The sequence below is a fragment of the Falco biarmicus genome, chromosome 2 (assembly GCF_023638135.1).
Source record: "Falco biarmicus isolate bFalBia1 chromosome 2, bFalBia1.pri, whole genome shotgun sequence".
In the NCBI taxonomy this organism is placed as follows: Eukaryota; Metazoa; Chordata; class Aves; order Falconiformes; family Falconidae; genus Falco; species Falco biarmicus.
This window is the reverse complement of record NC_079289.1, coordinates 78,552,502-78,571,891: the sequence shown is the minus strand read 5'-3', so window position 1 is coordinate 78,571,891 and position 19,390 is coordinate 78,552,502.

The following is a 19,390-nucleotide window of genomic DNA, read 5'->3' as shown; positions in this document are numbered from 1 at the left end:
ATCCTTCTTTATTCCATTACTGTGTCGCTTAAATTGTATAATTAACACAATTACGTTAAACTCAGTACAGTTTTTCCCTCCCCTTGTTTTTAGGTTGGAGCTTGCTTTTCCTATTCAGAACCAAAGACATTTTGACTGTTTAAAAGTTTGTCTATTTGTCGATCATTTTTTTAACCAGGTGAGCTCCATAGCAATGTTACCGTAGCTAAGAGTTTGGAGTTATAAGGAAGGTATTATTACACCAAATAACATAGTTGAAAAACAAATTAAAGCAACTCTGGGCTACTGTTTGGGACAAATGGAGAGTCCAGAGGAGCTTTTGTGCAGCCAGGTTTCCCACTTGCCCAGGCAGCTGGGGGGATGATACCCATCCCTGGCTTGCAGGTGGGTGAATAGCAATAGGTCTTTACCTAATTCTGTGCATAAAGTAATTTGGAGTAAATGTCTTCAGACTTTGATGCCCAACATCCTTTACCTGCACAGCTAGGCATGTATGAAGAGGGGTTTTTTGCTTGGTTGGGCCTGGGGATTTTTTTGGGGGGGGAGGTGTTGGTTTGGTTTTTTTTCTGAAGACATGAACAGTGAAGAGGTGGGATAAAGGGGGCAGCTGGGAAGGCAAACTCCGCCAGCACTTTATTTTCCTGAGTGGGCTGAAAAACTCTCAGAGACGGGAGCTCACTTTTAAAAGAAAGGAACGGTAAAAGGAAGAAATAAAAGCGTACAGTTTGGACAGCCCGTTCATAGTTTTAGTGTTAGTCAGGTTATTTTAGGTCACAGCAGTTGCTTAATGGGCTCTCATGGCTGACTATGAGACATTCCAGCAGGGAAAAGAGAGTGCTTTTCACCATTAATTTTCTCTAAACTTGCCTGAGCCTCCCAAGGGGAAACCTGACCACCTTCCCAGAAAGAAAATGCCTCTGCGGGAAGTGCACCAGCCCAGCGCACACTGCGAACGCTGCCGGGGGTCATGCAGCGCACTTCCCTGGGTTTTTATTTGTACTTTCTGAACTATTCTTCCTTTTTTTCACAATGAATGTTATGCTCCTTTGATTCAGGATTTCAGGGCAGAAAGGTGTTAGAATTGACACAGAAAAGATCTGTAACTATTTTCAGGGCTGACAAGAGCCCTGTATGTTTCCCAGCAGATCTTCAGTATTGAGAGCATTTGGTACAACAGCTCCCCACCCTGCCCCAACCTCCTCCTGGCTCTGCTTTAAGTGCCTCTGCCCTCTGAGGTGAATGGCTTTCCCCTTCACGGGCACCCACTGAAGGTGGTTGGTGCTTTTCAGGCCTGATGGTAGGTGAGGGGACAAGCGTCAGGGATGACCCTGAGCATGGAGCTGGCTGGACAAAGCCACAGCAAGAGGCAGCAGCTTTCCTGCCTGTCGGAGCAGTTGTTTGAACCTAAAATGATGACCTGTGTCTCTGCAATGTGTTGTCAGGAGGAAGGCTGCTGCCCGTATTTGTTCTGATGCTGCTGGACTGAAAACATACACACAGAATTTCTAGCCAGTGACTTTATTTTTTTTTTTTTAATGGGAGATATATACACACATAAAAATGTCAAAATCTCTGGGACTGAGTGTGAAAGAAACTGGATCCCTACCCTTGACCATGGAAGAGTAATGCCAAAACCAATTTCTCAGAGTACTGAAACAAAACAATTTGCTTTGAGATAAACTGTGGAAGTTACTGGTTTTACATTGAAACTGCAAAGTTTTCATTCTCCAAGTCTGTCAGAAAGAATAAAAAAACCCCAAACCCACAGTTCAAACCTTTTGTCTCTTTAATTGAAAGCTAGTAAGATAGGTGTTTCATAAAAGGACATCATATAATGGTGAGGTAATAGAGAAATCCACAACACAACTGGAAAACAAGGTGGAAAACCTGGAGAAATGTCATCATTAAGGAAACGTCATCAGACCTGTAACATGCAGTAATATGATTTTGGAATATCGCCCAAGTTTCGTTAAGCTCTGCACCTGAAGTTTTTCCAGAATGCTTTCTTTAACATTCCAGTCCTGGTGGGATAACAAAACTAACCTGATTCAACAGTTTGATAGAGAAATCAATGGTTCCAGTGCTATTTGTAGTGCAATGGAGGCCTTGGGTGACATGGGGAGGGAAGGGAGCATTGTAGCCAGGGGCTCAGAAATACCAAGCATGCACTGAAACATGTATTGTGATAGATCTTCCACCAGCTAGAATCTGGCTATGATTGATCCTGCAGCTTTTCCTTAAAGAGAGCACACCAGGTTCACAAAAGGCTTGAAAAACTTCTCTCCTCCCATCCCCTTGGAGGCTTCATCCTTTCTTCCCATCCTGTCCTGCCCTCAATTTTCAAGGTTGCAGGAACTCAGTGTGGCTGCCTCTGGATCCTAGGGAACATCTTCCTTCCATCTCTGTTGGCAGCATCCCCAGCATCTCCTAGTCTCTCATGCCACAGCTCTCATGCTGCTCATGCCCCAGCTCTCATGCTGCTCCGGCCACCACTGCTGCCCCACGCTCAGCTGTTGCACCCCTGTGGCATGTGCCACTTCCCAGGGTGGCCACCACCCTGCTTCTGTAAAACCAGAAAAGTCAGACCAGGGGCACCCTTGCGTCCAACGCAAGTCCCAGTGCGCACCATTCTCAAACATCTCAGAGCCTCAAGGATGGAGAGCTCAGCTCCAATGGATAAAGCTCAGTCCAGAGCCTTGAAATCAAATGTCTGTCCTGCCTGTGGTGCCCAGCATGCCTGCCTTACCAAGGGCTGCAGCTCCCAGCCCTCCCTGGGGGTTTACATCACTCCCGTGCCAAGAAAAGAGCTCCTGTTATGCTGGAGAGGACAAATAGTCTGGTAGCATTAAGGACCTCACCTCTGTTCCCAGGTGGGAGCAAGTCTGCTGGAGCCTGTCTGTCCCTTTGCACACCAGTGTGATGGTGGCTGATGTCTGACTGTCACCTCCTGTCTGTCTGGGCAGCCAGTCTGGCAGGGAAGTGGGAGCTCTGTTGTATTTAAATAACATTACACCAAAAGCACGAGGCAGATATACTTTTGTTCATGAAGAAAATCATTAGAGGACTGTAAGGCTTTGCTCTGTACCAGTTTCTTCACCTCTGTGTAATTGCTCCAACATTAGTAATAGTAAAATTATATGCTTCCATAAGGAAATTTAAATTAAATGTAACCTAAATCAATTTGAACTTTAAAACACTGAGCTTGTACCACCTGTCTTTCCTACAGAACAAATTATATTTAAGCTCCAAGGTCAGGAGCAAAGGGAAAGCTTAATTAAAGTTGATAGCAGACTACATAATCACACCTGAACCTACATACAAACAGATAAAGTACCAAAACCCCATTTATTTTATTCTGCTCTCATTGCCTGGACTCTAATAAGAGATTTGTTTTAAAATGGCCACAGCTTCAGCTGCATTTCATCTTACATGTACAGAAATGAATGGATACCTTGGCAGGCTGCTATCCACCAACCACAAAAGCTCATTCATTAGTCTCTGACATGTTGGGCCATAGCTCTTTGCAGTTCTAATTAAATCGTCGTCCTTGAAGGTGAACCCTTTACAGTATTTATAAGCAGAATCACCTCAGGTGGAAGAGCTGTGAACCAAAGCAATAGGCGACACAGAATTGATGAGGTGCTGTTAAAAATAACTGCAGCTTTCCCATCAATTCAAAGAGAGCCAAGACAAAACGATCGAGAGAGGGTGAAGCTAGTTTCAGGGCAGACTTCATTTGAGGATGACTTGGGATTTAGCAGCTAAAAACCAGTAGATGTGACCATCCAATTGCACATTTTCTCCCATGGGTGGCTTGCAGCATGCAGGGGGTTTTGAGATTTACACTGCTCTTTGCTGTCCCAGGGCAGGAGTACAGCATAGCTGAACATGGTTTGCCCAGACCAGAGGGACTTGATGCACTGGGAACGGGTGGGATTGCAGGTTATTTCTGGTCAATCTGACATTACAGGGCCAGCTGTCACCTGCACCATGAGTAGCTTTTCTGTGATTATGGTGTGCAGACCATAATGTCTGCATAATATGGGTGCATGCGTGTACCCATACGTGCACGCACACTCTTTGTCACCTGCACAGGGAATGCCAAGATCAACATGAAAGCTACCATCACAACCTTTTCACTACCACTGCATTGCACTTGGTGGAAGGGAGCAGGGAAAGATGCTACAGCGCCACGAAACCACGGCAATCAGCCAGTTCCAGTCACACGTCACTCTCAAGTGTTTGTCTTAGCTGTGCACGGGTGCATAGGCAGATCTTAACTCTATATGGCCCATCCTTTACCAAACATTGTTCTATCCAGGAAACGAGTCCTGGTTATTTTTATAACCTCATATTTTATTCTTTACTTCTCACAGTAAAGAAGTTGAGCGTCTTAACCCATTCAGGACAGGAATACAAGCCAGAGACTCAAGGCAAATGCTCAAGTCAAGGTGAAAGTTGTCATTTACACTAAGGACTAGAAGAAAAGAAAAAGAATTGGATAAAGTCTGAGTGCTAAAATGTGCTCTGCATCGACCTTGAAAGTACAGCAAAGCCGTGACTCCCTCTTTACAGCTGTGAACTACTTTTCAGGCATTCATGTACACAGGAGGTCCCTGGGATCTGTACCGAGTGCAGTCCCATCCCCTCCTAACATAGCGCAGCAAAACCACGTGCATTTCTATAGGTGGCACCCAGAGCAGATATGGAGACGGTCAGTGTTTGCTTCCTCAGGAACATGCTGAAAGCTTTATGCCAAAGCTGAAAATGCCATGAAAAATATGTTTGTTCAAAATCCTGCTGCTATTAATTACGATTATTCTCAATAGACTTGTTTCAGCATAGCCTGATGATTAGGGTTGTCACTGGAAAAGACCACTCGGGGACCCAAAATTTTCATGACAGTCTCTCATTTTCAGTAACATCCAGCATAAAAACAGCCTGGTCTCCTGCCAGTTCAATCAGTTGGCCCTAGATAAATGAGAGTAACCTGAGTCTGAGGCTCTGAGCCCACAAACCATCCACTAAATCAGGCCTAGGCACCCCACAGCATCTGCCTGCTGGTAGCTTCTTTCTCCTGGATTCAGGGTCCAGCAGAGGTTTGTGAGGATTCAGCTCCTAGGTGGGAGCTTCGAGGGTCACTTCCCAACACCAGGGCAGATCCCCACCCTTTGGCTGACCTTGGCAGCTTCCCTCAATTGCCTGGAAGCAGTCCCAGCCACCATCTACAGCCACAACATGCTGGAAACAGAAAGAAAACATTTGGATTTAAATTTTTTAAACTTACAAAAAGAAAGGCAACCTTCAGAACTTCTATTCTCCTGATAAGACAGACATTACCCTTCTCTGCCCTGGGAGACAAACAAAAGCATTTGCAACACACACAATATCTGAAGAGCAGAGAGTGGGTTTAGCCACATCCAATGATTATCACATTGACATGTTTTCTCCATGCTGCATTGTCTGAAAAATGCAGCAGCCAGGACAAGGCTGGACAAGGACCGGATCTCAGCAGGCTTGCTGAATTTAGCCAATACCGAGCCCAGGGTAAGAGCAACTTGCCTAGTGCTTCTGTGAGGGTTCCCAGAGGCCTGAAATTTTGTCATGCAAGTTAGCGATTGCTCAACTGACCAGGCAGCTGAACCAGCAAAGCAATGGGCTGGTGCTGACCTGTTTGAACTTACCAGAAAGCTCAAGATCTGTAGAAATCAGGGTATATCCCAGCCCCCAGGGCAACTTCCAAACACACTAACAAAAAACACAGCTCCTGAAAGAAAATAGCATGTTACCTGTATGCGAATGAAACAGTTTTTGACACGTAAGCTCTGGAGCAATCTTTAGATCTCAGTGATGAACATTAGTCTGGACCACATGAGAAAATAGCAAGTCTTTCCCATTTACCTAGCAATATTTTGACTTGTTTCTTATAGGGTTTGATAACAGAAACTCATCTCCAAAGTCTCCATAGTCCCAGTAAAATACACACCTAGGTCTGACTAGGTCTGACAGAACAAAAACTTTCCTACTTTTACAGTCACTCAAGTCTCAAAGACTCTAGTAGGGATTTAGGATAAAAGAAGCAGGCAGGTAAGTGTGCAATAAGAAAAGTAAGTGGTCTGCTTGCATAAGAAAAAATGACAGAGACCAAATGCTAAGACCTTGGTAAAATTTGCCACAACTTTAAATGCACCAGGTCTTGCCACGTAGACAAAGTTATGCACAGCTGATCTCTTTATCAAGATAATGCCTGACAGTACAGTTTCTACCTTTTGCAGTTTTAATCAAAACTGAAAACTTCAGCATTTAGTAATAGTAGCAGTGTCAAATACTATTGTGGCTGTGACAGTGACATGATGTTGCCTCAAAGATGTCAGAATATTAAGGTCAGACATATCTGAGTTCTTCATTTAATCTTATTCACGCTGAGAAGTTAGGACTCCCCCCTCTGAATAGGATACAGCAACATTTCTAGTACTAAATACTCGGGAGCTGTATATCTCGTAGGGGGAAAGATGCTGTTGTAGTCTTTCATAGGCAACTCTACAGCACATGTCAGGAGTGTAACCAAATAACTCAGAAGCCTGAATGCTTTATACACACCCCATCATACCTATGAGGAAGGGAAGGCTGCTGGGATCAGGACCTTTCTTCGAGGTCATTCTGTAGACACAAGACTTCAGCCTTTTGGTTTTCACACAGGGATGGATTCTGCTCAACCAACCTCCGTGGCAGGTTGCCCAAAGTTGTGGGGTTTCCATCCTTGAAGGTACTCCAGATTCAAGTGGACAAGCCCTGAGTCATCTGAGCTATGCTGGCCAGGGGAGGGATGATCCCTGATGTCTCCTCTGGACTAGATTATTCTCTGATTTCAAAACTGAATTTCCCAACAGCAGAATTGCACTTGGAGTGCCTCAGTTGTAAGAACCTGCTTTTGTTCTTGTTGTTGATAGCAAAACACTGAAGTTTCTTCTCTCCTGACCTTTGGGAAGGAGATAAATGCTTCTATGTTTCAAAAAAAAAATATCCTTTTTCCCTGGTTCTTCAGTTGCACACCTTTCTGGGGGTCATGGAGAAACTTCTGGCTTTAGGTTTAACATGCTACTATCCAGCCACCTACCAAGTTTCACCTCAGCTTTGCATATATATAATGCTATAAATATTTTCCAAATACAATCATAACGTGGGGTCCCAAAAATCAGGGGAAAGTTTGTCCTTCATCCCCCTATACCTTACTTCTTTGTGCTAAAGGGTGCAGGCAACTGCTGCTTCATCTAACCATACCCTCTTGTAAGGCAACTCAGAAATGTCCAGTGCCACTTGGACATTGGCAACACCATTCATAAAATGAAATTAGAATCACAAAATCTCCAGGGAGCCAAAGAATAATGTTATGTTCAGTTCAGCCTCTAAACAGTGAATTCTAAATAAAATAGAGGTGGTATAAAAGAAAATAAGGAGTAATTTCCCATTCATAGAAATAGGAGTGGGCTGGGGAAGGGAAGGGGATATAAGCTTATGAATCAAAAGCTATGTCATAACACATTTCATCACAGAAGAGCAAGTACCATTAATACTGCAGGGGTATCTAATTCTGGCATTTCTCAACTTCAGATGGTTTGGTTTGCAACCTAGTTATTTTTGATGTGATTCATTGTGTGCAGAAACTTTCTGATGTTTTGCTAACCAATGACCTTATTTGAAAAGAGCATCTGTGGTGTTTTAATGACTTTCAGATAACTTTTATAGCTCATTTTTTCAAAGAGCAGGGTACTCTTGGGTCCAAATGTAAATATGTTCTGTCTGAAGAAGTGTCAATTTTAAAAAACAATGGAGGATGTCAATTACATCTCAGCATTCCCCAGACTGCTTGAAAATATGTCCTGAATCAATAGATATATATAAATTCTTTAAAAAAAAAAAAAAAAGAAAGAAAGAAAATTAAAAAGACAATACTTACAACAAAGTATGTTACTCTGGAGAAAAACTTGCAAAGTTGACCGATTTCTAAAAAAATCAAGTATCTCCTATACTTTTAGCAAAAGCTTTCTTTTATGCTTATGTTGTCTGAATATTTCCAGTATGTTGGTAGGTTTTTACTCCAAGATACCTTTAGAGTGTTCCAACACTCTTCATTCTCAAAATAACACTTTCACATATGCAGAAAACATGCCAGGATTTTCACGGAGAGTATTTGCCATTTGGAAGATGTCAGGACTAACCTTAATTCTTCAAACAGCTGAACAATTCCCCTAAAAAAGGATTCAAAGGACAAACACAGAAATTTCTTTGACACATACAGCCAAAATGCCTTCCAGTTACAAAGGCAAAACTGTATTTACAGTGCATTTCTATTGTTAAGAATTACGGTGTGGCCACGCCGTTAGCTGGCAGGTTTGGGTTGGGCTGTGATATGTTTTCCTGTGTACAGTGCTTCAGAGATGGTAGCAAGGGCAAACCTGCTCCTGATGGCATCCACTGATCCCTTCTGGGGACGTTCCAGGAGCAGTGATGGATGTCAGCATGCATGCAGAGGCTCCCAAGGTCAGGTACCACCACAGAGCAGCAGGACTGTGGGCTGTGATGATGAAGTCATTGAGGGCTGAAAACACTGCTGCAGGCTGGTACATGCACATGCTTTTATGTGGAGCTTTGGGTGTTTGTGGTTTTTTTAATGCACATATATTAAAGGTTACAATCTTTTGTGACATTTCCATTTCTCTTCCTACTGGCGGTGGTGCAGCTGACAAATTGAAGCCAAAGTGTAATCCAAATAACTGTTTACTGAAGTCCTCTGTTTTCTTTTCTTGACTACTTCTGAGACCTGGGTAGCGTTCAATGCAGCTGCTCATAAGCACTTCTGAAAGCTGAATTTCATAGAATCATGGAATGGTTTAGGTTGGAAGGGACATTAAAGATTATCTAGTTCCAACCTCACTGCCATGGGCAGGGGCACCTTCCACCAGACTAAGTTGCTCAAAGGCCCATCCACTTGAACACTTTAAGGCATCCCTTCCCTCCAGCGTGTTGACTACACTACATAGCTTGGTGTCGTCAGCAAACTTGATGAGAGTACGTTCGATCCTACTGTCCATGTCACCAACAAAGATGGTAAACACCTTTAATTCGACCCCATTCAACCCAGACAGCATCTGTCAGCTCCTGACTGAAAAACAGAAGACCAGTAGGACTGTAAAAGTAAGGGTGTTAGGTACAGCTTTTAAAGCCATTTGATCATATATCATGAAAGAACATGCCATGAGATGAATCGCAACTGACACTAATTTACGTGTTTTATGAAACCTTTTTTAATTGTCATTATACTCTGGGGGAGCTATTCACAGCTTTTCTGTCCTAAAGGTGACCTCCAAAGAAGCTACAGCTTCTGCAAGAAGGATTTCACCGAACAGCTCCTGTGAGAGAGAGCCCTGCTTCCCTTCCCTGCGTCCCATATAATGGAAATAATGGGAACTCATGATACAGGCCACATCATAAGCTAGTGAAATCGAATACCACTCCTTTTGCAGTTGATGACACTATATTCAATTACACTACTAATAAAACTGGTTTCCTCTTTTTTTCTTTTTTTTTTTTATTTTTTTTTTTTTTAGGGGAGAAGCTGTCTGTGTAGTTTTGCATCACTAGTATAACACATACTGTTTAAGTTACAGGCACTTACGCGTGCACACACATTTAAATTAAGGTATGCTTGTAATATAACCAGCATGTCATCAATTCAAATACAGGTATTAGGTAATATATTACTTTAGACATAAACATAATTGAGATAAAGTGTATGGGGAATAACTTTTGTTAGACCAAAGGCTGGAAAAACAGACAAACTTTCAGGCAGATGAGCTCTTTTTCATGTCATTTTCAGGGCTCATGTACATCAGACTTGTCTTTCTTCCCTTTTTTATACCAGCTGTGCTAACAAATAACTGTATCCTTCCCTGCTTGCTTCACCTAAGTAACCTTAGCCCATCACAGCTACGACAGGGCTGTTAGCTGAACAAACACCGCTGCTTTCTCAAAGCTTTCTCATGGACATGTGCTGCCCAAGCCTGAAACAGTCCCCGTTTCCTTTCTGTGGAAAACCACTGTTATTTTTCTGAGTTGTGTTTGAGTTGTTTGTTCTGCCATGATCCCAAATGCTGCAATGCATAACACAGCTCCTCTGTTCAGTGAGTACATGGGAGCTTGAGATCTGCTACTGTCTGTGGTGACTGAGGTGGGAAGGCTTAATTACATCTGTCCATCAGTAGGTGAAAGGGTTCCCTTTTTTTTTTTATAATAGGAAGATACACAGGTAATTATTGCCTTTTCAATTTATCACCTCCTCTGTCAGTGCTGCTGGCACAAGGTATGGAGGTACTGTACTCTGGGTGTTGGGAGGAAAAGGGGAGAGATGTGGGGGATTTTCTCTGGCAGCCCAGTCTGGAGGACCATCTGGACTGCAGCCTGGGAGCAATTCATCAGTTCTGCAAGATGAAGCTTAGAAGCCAAACGCCTTTTTTTCTTCTGTAAGAGCTATCTAAAAGTAAACCAGATTCTGCTGCAATGAATTATTAAAAGGAGTTCATTTGACATCTTTGTGATTTGGCTTCAGTACAGACAGGGCAAAGTAGTTTCCCAAATCTTATTGACTTCCCTAAGTGTCCTATTAGAGGACAAAAATGTGAGTTTGTCAGCAGAAATATCTGCTTGAGGAAACCTAACACAGAGTAAAATGAGCTTTGGAGATGGAACACAATTAAATGGGAGCTCCTGGTGCAAAAAAAAATTTGCAATGCTACAGTTTTAAGTGGCTCAATAAAGAAAAATGTGTTCTGACAGTCCTGTAATATACCGATATCTGTGAGACATAAGGGTCTGCATCTGGGATCATGAATATGTTTGACATGTAAGATAAAAATGTACGTACGTGACAATATAGGTATGTGTGTATACCCAACTGTCATAGGTCATGTCTGCACTGCAGAGTCAGGAGAGGTGATTCACCCTCTCCTTTGCCCCTCTTCCATCCTGGTCAGTATTTTAATGAGTGATATTTCACCATCTGTCTTAAGAGTTGACTGTGCAATAACGTGCATGGTAGAGTTCATAGGATCACAGAATAGTTTGGGTTAGAAGGGACCTTTAAAGGTCATCTAGTCCAACCTCCCTGAATTAGCAAGGACATTGTCAACTAGATCAGGTTGCTTAGAGTCCCCTCCAACCTGACCTTGAATGTTTGCAGGGATGGGGCATCTACTACCTCACTGGGCAACCTGTTCCAGTGTTTCACCACCTACATTGTAAAAAATGTATTCCTTATATCTAGTCTAAATCAATGCTCTTTTAGTTTAAAACCATTACCACTTATCTTATTGCAGCAGGCCCTGTGCAGGGGAATGAAGACAGTAGGTTGATTGACACTGATAATATGCAGCTGTGGCCTTGCTTTGACTATGTGCAGCTGTGATCCTACAGCAAAGTGGTTAAATAGCTCTGAGGAGTGGGGGGGAAAAAATCTGGATGAAGTAGAGACAAGGAGTGTGTTCTGGTCTCTGGAGGATAGAGGAAACAGCATGGACAATAGAGTTTGACCAAGGGTAAAGCTTTTTGCTGCTTGCTCTTTTGTTTGTGTTGCATTATTTCCTGACTGCTGTAACTGGATCACAACAATTGGTGCCCTGTGTGAGGCAAAATGATTTGGACATTATTTTTTTTTTTATACGAGACTGTGGGTAACGAGTGATGATGGCAGTGCCCAATGTAGCTGAGGCAGGTGGGGAGAGCCTGCAATCTGGATCACATAACAGACGCTGGGAGAGGTGAGCAGTTGGGGACTAGTGTTTGTGTTGTGTTATTTCTTGACCAATGTAACTCAATTACAACAGCCCTGCTAGAAAGTCTGTCCCTATCTTTCTTAAGTCCCTTTTAAGTACTGGAAGGCCCCAATAAGGTGTCCTTGAAGCATTCTCTTCTCCAGACTGAACAACCCCAACTCCCTCAGCCTGTCTTCATAGAAGAGGTGTTCCACACCTCCCATCATGTTTGTGGACTTCTGGACCTGCTCCAACAGGTCTGTGTCTTTCCTGTGTTGGGGTCTCAAGAGCTGAATGTAGTACTTCAGGTTTGGTTTCACCAGACCAGAACAGAGGGGGAAAATCACCTCCCTCAGACTGCTGGCCATGCTTCTTTAGATGCAGCCCATGGGCTGCAAATGCACATTGCTGGCTCATGTCCAGTTTTTTTCCAATGCCACCAAGTTGTTCTCCACAGGCCTGCTCTCAATCCTTTCATCCCCCAGCCTGTATTGATACCAGGGGTTGCCCCAACCCAGGTGCAGGACCTCGCACTTGGCTTTGTTGAACCTCATGAAGTTCATATGGACCCACTTCTCAAGCTTATCCAGGTCCCTCTGGATGGCATTCCTTCCCTCAGGCATGTCAGCTGCACCTCTTGCTTGGGCTAGTATACAGCACATTGTTCACAGGTTTCAGGATAAAAAAGTTCAATAACTTAGTGATTTTGATCATTAAGTAATTGTTTCATTAAAGACTAAGGGAAACATACAGTTGTTTTCTTTGTGTAGTAAGCTAAAAAGGCAATAGATGAAAATATGAGGAGGCAGCGAAGAAAGGCAGAAGAAGGTAACATACCAGTCCTGCAAATGTTGCACCAATTTTTCTCGGTTCTTCTAACAGAATTTTTATTTTCTCCAATTGTTCCTCTGTGCAATGCAGTGTAATTCAATTTCTCACAGCCTTATTAGCTATGTCAGCAAGGCTTTTAACTTCTAGGTTTTTTGCAACAGCAAGCCCCAGATCATCAAGCAAAATGAGAGCATGCCTAAAGCCCAGGCTGTGAAGTTCAGTCTCCAAGGCAAAGCTCCTGTTAATTCAGTATGGCCTGTACTTCTTGTAATGGATCTCACATAAAAATGTATGAGTAGCACACACTTCTAAGTGCTTTATTAAAAGGATAATGATGTACAAATGCTTTGAGGTTCCTTTTTTCATTCTTTTCCTTCTTTAACATATGACAGCAAGTGATAGCTGTCTTTAAAACAATTAATTGGAGAAAAGAAATCTGTAAATACACTTCAAAACTAAACAGTTCAAGACAAAATTTAAAAACGGAGACCCTGAAGACAGTTCCAATATGTTTTGCATTACTGGTACTTTTAGGAAATAAGTACAATATGCAAAGAACCATAATCAGTTCATACCTGATTAAAGATTTAAAGGACTTTGTCAAAAACTATTACCACAAACATTTGTTAAACTTTTTTTTTAATTAGAGTAGGACAGTCCAAAAAAAGTCTGTGGAGCACTAGGGTGACCTCTTTAATTGCAGAATTTGGGCACATGAGATTACTGGTCAATTTGTTTTAAAAGAGCTTCAGGAGGCCGCAAAACAAGGTGCTTGTCGGGCCTGTGTCCATGTGTCTGTAACAAAGGATATCAGTGAGAACATCCTTCTGTAATGTGAACTCTCGACTTCAGTAAATGTACTCATGAAAAAGGTGCTGCATTTGTGTGAATCGTGACACTTCATACCAGTTGAGTGAGATGAGAATACCTGCTTAAATTCTCCATTTTCATTTCTTCCTCAGTTTTTCTTACACCTTAACAGTATTTTGTATAGCATTAAGTAACGGGACCTGCAGTGACTACTTTGCTTGTATGTTCATTTCTAAAGAACGATGGCCAGTAAGGATTTTTAACATAAGCAGGAAGCTCTTTGGAAAGCACTACAGCTGTAAACGATATGCTGTATATACTAGAGCTAGGACAGGTAAATGCAAACATACAGTGTTTTTAATTTCCCTAACAAACATGGTAGTTTCCTCAATCTAATCAAGAATCAGTTTAAACTAGTTTCCTAAAAGAAATGCATTTTACAGTTAGAGTGCTGGATTGCCACATGATTATTTCCTAAATGGAAAAAAATGCATATTAGCATGAATATTGAAATAAGACTGTGAATCATTAAAGGCCTATTTGTTCTACAAATAGAACTGTAGTGACTTTTTGAATAAGTTCTTCCTGAAAAGCAGTTTTCTACAGATGTGAGAGGCCAGAAATTATATACTTACTCTAAGAAAACGGGAGGTATCTGTTGTCTTGATGAACAACAACTAAACAGACCTAAGAGATCAATCTGTTTTTCTGCCTGGGTTTTCAGGATTGCCGTTCTTTACCATTTTCAAAAGAATAATCAAATCCTCAAATGAACTTGAATAAAATTGCTTGTTCTTTTGAGTTTGATGGACTAGTTATTTTTAGTCAGGTTTAGTCACTAGAAGCGTTTGAGCGTGGTTTTTTTTTTAGAGAGAGTTTGCGCAGCTCCTTGAGGATTTTTATAACGCTTTAGAAGCATAGGAAAAACACTTTACTGCATCTCTTATGTTTTCAAAGTATTTTAAATGTTTTAACAAAAAATTCCACAAAATCTCACCAAGAAACAATGTTATACATGGAAAAATATTAACACTTGTATTTTAGCCCTGTTACTGAATTTTTTTTTCTATTTTAACCAAAATCTGGTGCTTCACTGCAATACACTACAAATTAGTCTAGCCATTTTTTCTTTTATGTCAGTAGCTATCAATTTTGGCATATAGAAGGAAAAAAAGAGTAATTTTGAAAAAAAATTTTGGTTTATTTTCCAATAAGGCTTTTAACGGCTAATGACGTTCCTAATAATTTTTTGCATCTTTTGTAGAAAGTTTATTCCCTTCAGTAGCAAGATGCAGAACAGACTAAGTAATTTTATATATAGGAGAGACTCTCCCTCATAGTACTAACATGTTCAGCCTAATCCACATGTAACTCACAGCAGGTCTAAGAGATCAGATCACGAAGAAGCTGATCTCACATCTGGAAACATGCCCAGTGAAGCAAATGCCTTCATTTTTCTCCATAGTGAAGTCAAAGAAGGAAAAAAAATAATATGGGTGCACCATGGGTTTGTGGGAAAGACTGTGTTAGTGTAACTGATGGAGAACCTTATCCGTTTTTGGTCTTAGTTTTGCTCTGTCTAAAAAATGAAACCCAAGCTTTTGATTCCTGCGTACTGCTCAAGGAGAACTTTTCTGGTGTAGGTATATATATGTATGTACATATACATGTGTATATATACACATGTGCATATGTACTACAATACATAAACACTTGTTAAAACAAGAGAAGAAAGAGGGGAGCATAGGTTAGCATACTTAGAATAGTTCATAGTATTAGGGCCTGCAAAAAAAATTTTTTTTGGGGTTGATACCTTGATATCAAACAGTGTTTGAATGCAGCCTAATGTTATAGAAGCAGGTATTTCTAAACCATGGCTCTCAGCAAATTAATATTGCATAGATTTCTGTTACACCCTGTCTTGCAAATTTTCTTTCTTATTTTATTTCACTGAGGAAATGTACACACAGAGGCTTAAGTGCCAAAACCTAAGATTTGCTCTTTCTTTCGCATAGGCAGACTGAAAGTGCATGCTTTCTCATTAGACGGCTTTTATGGCTTGGAAAATGGATATTGCAATCTCAGTATGCAATTGATGCATGGTGCACAGATGTAGTGCCTTGGAAAACATTTGCATTGACTATCATGATGTTCTCCTAATTAGATGCTTCTGAATACAGATCTATTTCCAGCATGGTTTTAACGTCGAGCTGCACAACAAATTCAGTTCAACTGGCAGTTTAGCTTACCCAAATGCCATCACCAGAAGTTAGCTGAAATAAATTAAAGAGGCAGTAATGTGCTCGTAGCATTAACATTAGCATTTCATGGCCTTTAGCTAGCTCAAGCAATAAACAAACTTGAATTGTGAAAAGTTTCCTGCTTATGTGGACAGAAGGGCATCTGATGGCTGAAGGCTGATTGCCGCTTCCTCGCATCAGACACCATCATTTGCCTTTTCTGACAGGGTTTTAAGAACCTTAGCCACAGTCATAAAGTATCTTGCTCTCCAAGAGAGGACTAAAGGTGGGAAGTAGAACAAAGGAAGGTAAAATAGGTTATGAACTTCAAAGAAAACTTGCTTTGAATAAGCTGATGGAAGGAATAGCTGGATAGCTTGGGATGTAGCAGCTCTCCCTCCTAGGTTACCAACTGGAGTGACGGAGGGTTGCTGACTGAAAACCAGCCTGTGTAGATTGTGATTAAAGGTTTTTCCTTCTGGTTGTCCTTCAACAAACAGCTCATGTGAAACACAGGCTGTAGGGAACAAGACAATCTCTGTTAGGATTTCTGGTGAAATTTAGAAGAGGTACCTATGTTTTCCCATGTCGTCCTACTATTTGCACCACTGCTGGAAGGAAAAATGTTTTTAAGTACCTGGGGCTGCATATAAAAAATACAGCTGAAGCATGATTTTAACCACTGCCTCTGGCTGTTTTCCTAGAGCCGCAGACAGGCAGGGATGCAAGTGGTTACACTTTCAGAAGTGCTGAGCACCCAGAGCCCTCCCCATGGAAGACTATTTGGTACTGATTGAAACTGGTTCTTCTAGAAATGATTCATCATGGAGGGAAACATGATTTCACCCAGTGATTGATGCCATAACTTCATTGAGTGACACAGGAAGGAAAGGGATGTTGCGGAGCTGGCATCAGGCACAGAAGTGACAGAGGGGCTGCTCTGGTAGGACAAAATGGTACCAAAAGCTGAGCTGAGGTCTGATGAGGGATAGAAGAGTGGGAAAAAGAAAATTCTCAGCTTTCTGGAAGTCCAAACTGTGTTGAATTGCTACCATTTTCTATTAATTATCTTTTTTTTTTTCCCCTCTTCGAGGAACATGGGTTGCTTCAAGTATTGGGACTAAAGAAGTATTGTAGCAGGATAAAAGCTCAAAATGGAGTTATTTAAACAGATGAACTATACACTCCCTCAGCATTCATGTGTTGGAGTGCCCGACTGGGGCAATGAAGCAAGGGAGCTTCCTTCTGCCCTGATTGAAGCAGATTTCCTGCCCTGGATTTGATTTCAGCTGAACAGGGAGTAAGTTTGCCTCTGACAAGAAATTCTCTACCAGAAGGGAGCAGGTGACAGGGGTCATGGTGTCTATGGCTCTCTGTTGCCTGTGGGTGGCACATGGGGGGGGGGAGGGTAATTAACATCTGAATCCTTTCCACAAGCACTGAATGGAGTGACTACACCCACCTTGCTTTAAAGGACCACCTTTTACTCATATGCAATCTGAGCAAGGGGCAAGGAGCCAAATCAACCATGAACTCCCTGCTGCAAGAGTTTCACCTATGCTATGTGCCAAACCCTAGGTTTTCACCCACAGTGTCATTCTTCTGGTGTGGTCCTCAGCAAAGCTCCAGTCCAGAGCTTCGCAGACTGCCATCCAGGCTCCACTACCTTGAAGAGCAGAGGCCAAGCTGCTGGGGCCTCTGCCATACTCTACTGCTGAGGCTGTAACTGATGAGGACTGGAAGACCAGCCAGAGAAGGGCAGAGGCCTGGGACTATCCAGAGAATGATGGTGAGAACTTTCCCTGCCTGCCACCACTTTCTGAGTGGCTGAGCTGACTGCTACATGCTGCTTTGTTTCCCTCAAATGATGTCATTGCTTGAGAGCAAATCCTAAGATGTTATCACAAAAAGCTTACTTACTCTTTACCACCAAGGGTCTTTAGTTTTTCATGTCGTTTATATAAATGTGCCTTCAGCCACCACAAAAACTGCAACTCCAAGGAGCAAAAATCTTAATTCTGTTCCATAAGACTGCAGTTTACTTAAACACCTGCTAGCTTTATCCTGGCACACTAGGCTAAGACTGCTCTGGTATTTTACTGTAGCTTAGTGTTTGATGATCAGTTTATTCCATTAATTTTTCTCCAGACAATAAATACTAGCTGTATGTGGCAAAGCATCTGGAGCCATTTGTTAGTCCAACACACAAGGGAGGCAGCATAGTCAGCACAACCATGGTCTAATTTTGAAGCTAGGATTTATTTGAGTCAGCTGGTCAAACTACATCCTTTCATGCTCTGTGACTATAAAATTAACTGCAGTGGTAATGGTCCGTCAATAAGGCAAATTGCACCTCCGAAAAGAAGAAAAGGCATTGCATTTCCTGCAATGAGTACATGGATGATTTTGTATGGCAGAGGAGAGAAATGGCCATGAGATTTAGTAGAGCTTCAGCTGAAGCCATTTCCAGTTCCTTGGCATGGTACTGAACCATAGGGGCTAATTGCAAGGCAGCCTGCGGAGCAGTTCATCAATATAGAACTAGCATAGCTTGTGAGAGCAATTTGAAAACCATTTTTGTTGCGTAGAAATGTGGGAATACGGAAGGTAATGTGACGGCCATAGTATAAAAATACAGCATGGTGTAGACCATGTTTGCTGTCACCAGTAATTAGGCAATGACAAAAGTTGTGTTTCAAGACTTCTCACACATTAAAAAGATAGACCTTAACAGCAAGTGCTTTTCATGCATTATCAGCAATATATCAGCTCCTTTTTCAGCTAATGAAGTAAGCAAAGACTTGATCAAAAGAGTGAAGCTTGTTTTTCTGTGGCCACTGATGACTCAAGCTAAAGCAGTATCAAAATGTTTCTGAAGTTCATCTCTTGGTATACAATTAGTTGGAAGGGGAACAGGTCTGCATAAATATTTTCAAGATTTAAGTGAATCATTGGCAGTGTTTGTAAATATAAACAGTATATTACTATAAAACTAGTTGGACAACATACGATGTGCAGCTGGTAACACTGAAGTTAACTTCTGAAGAGATCACTGCTTTCAGAGTAATGGAAAAGGGAATTACTGAATGCTTGTTTAGCTCATACACCGCAGAAACAGCAAGTATGCTGTATGCTCTCTCTAAGACATCAGTTTAACTCAAAAGCCTATAGGACAGTATGTTTTCATCACATTTCCCTCTCTGCTAGCGCATTGTTCATGTCAGCCTTGACAACTGGGAATTTTTGAGGCACAGCTCAAAACTTCCTGTGCAGAGTACTCAGCTCTGTACAGGAAAGCACAAAGAAACTGAAAATGTTCGCAGATATAACAAATGACTTTTTAATATTAGTTTATATTAGTTAAGTTGTAATTCTTAAGCCTCTTAAAGATGGTAAAGATGCAGATGGGTGAATGCTGCTTTTTTAATACGACTATGACAATCTTAATAGAACGATCTCATCCTGCATGTGCTGAAATTTGACATAACGCATTAGCCCAAGGTTAAATTACAACAGAGAACAGATGACAGATTACTTGTTCATAAGACTAATTCTTCTCTAAAAAAAATATCCAAAACTATTTAATTCACTGCTGCACATTTGTTCTCAAATAGCTGAATTCACATTTCAATTTCTGAGAGGAAAATTTTTATTCACTGTTTAAATGACATTTTCTGAAGGAAGGAAAAATGTGACTTTGAA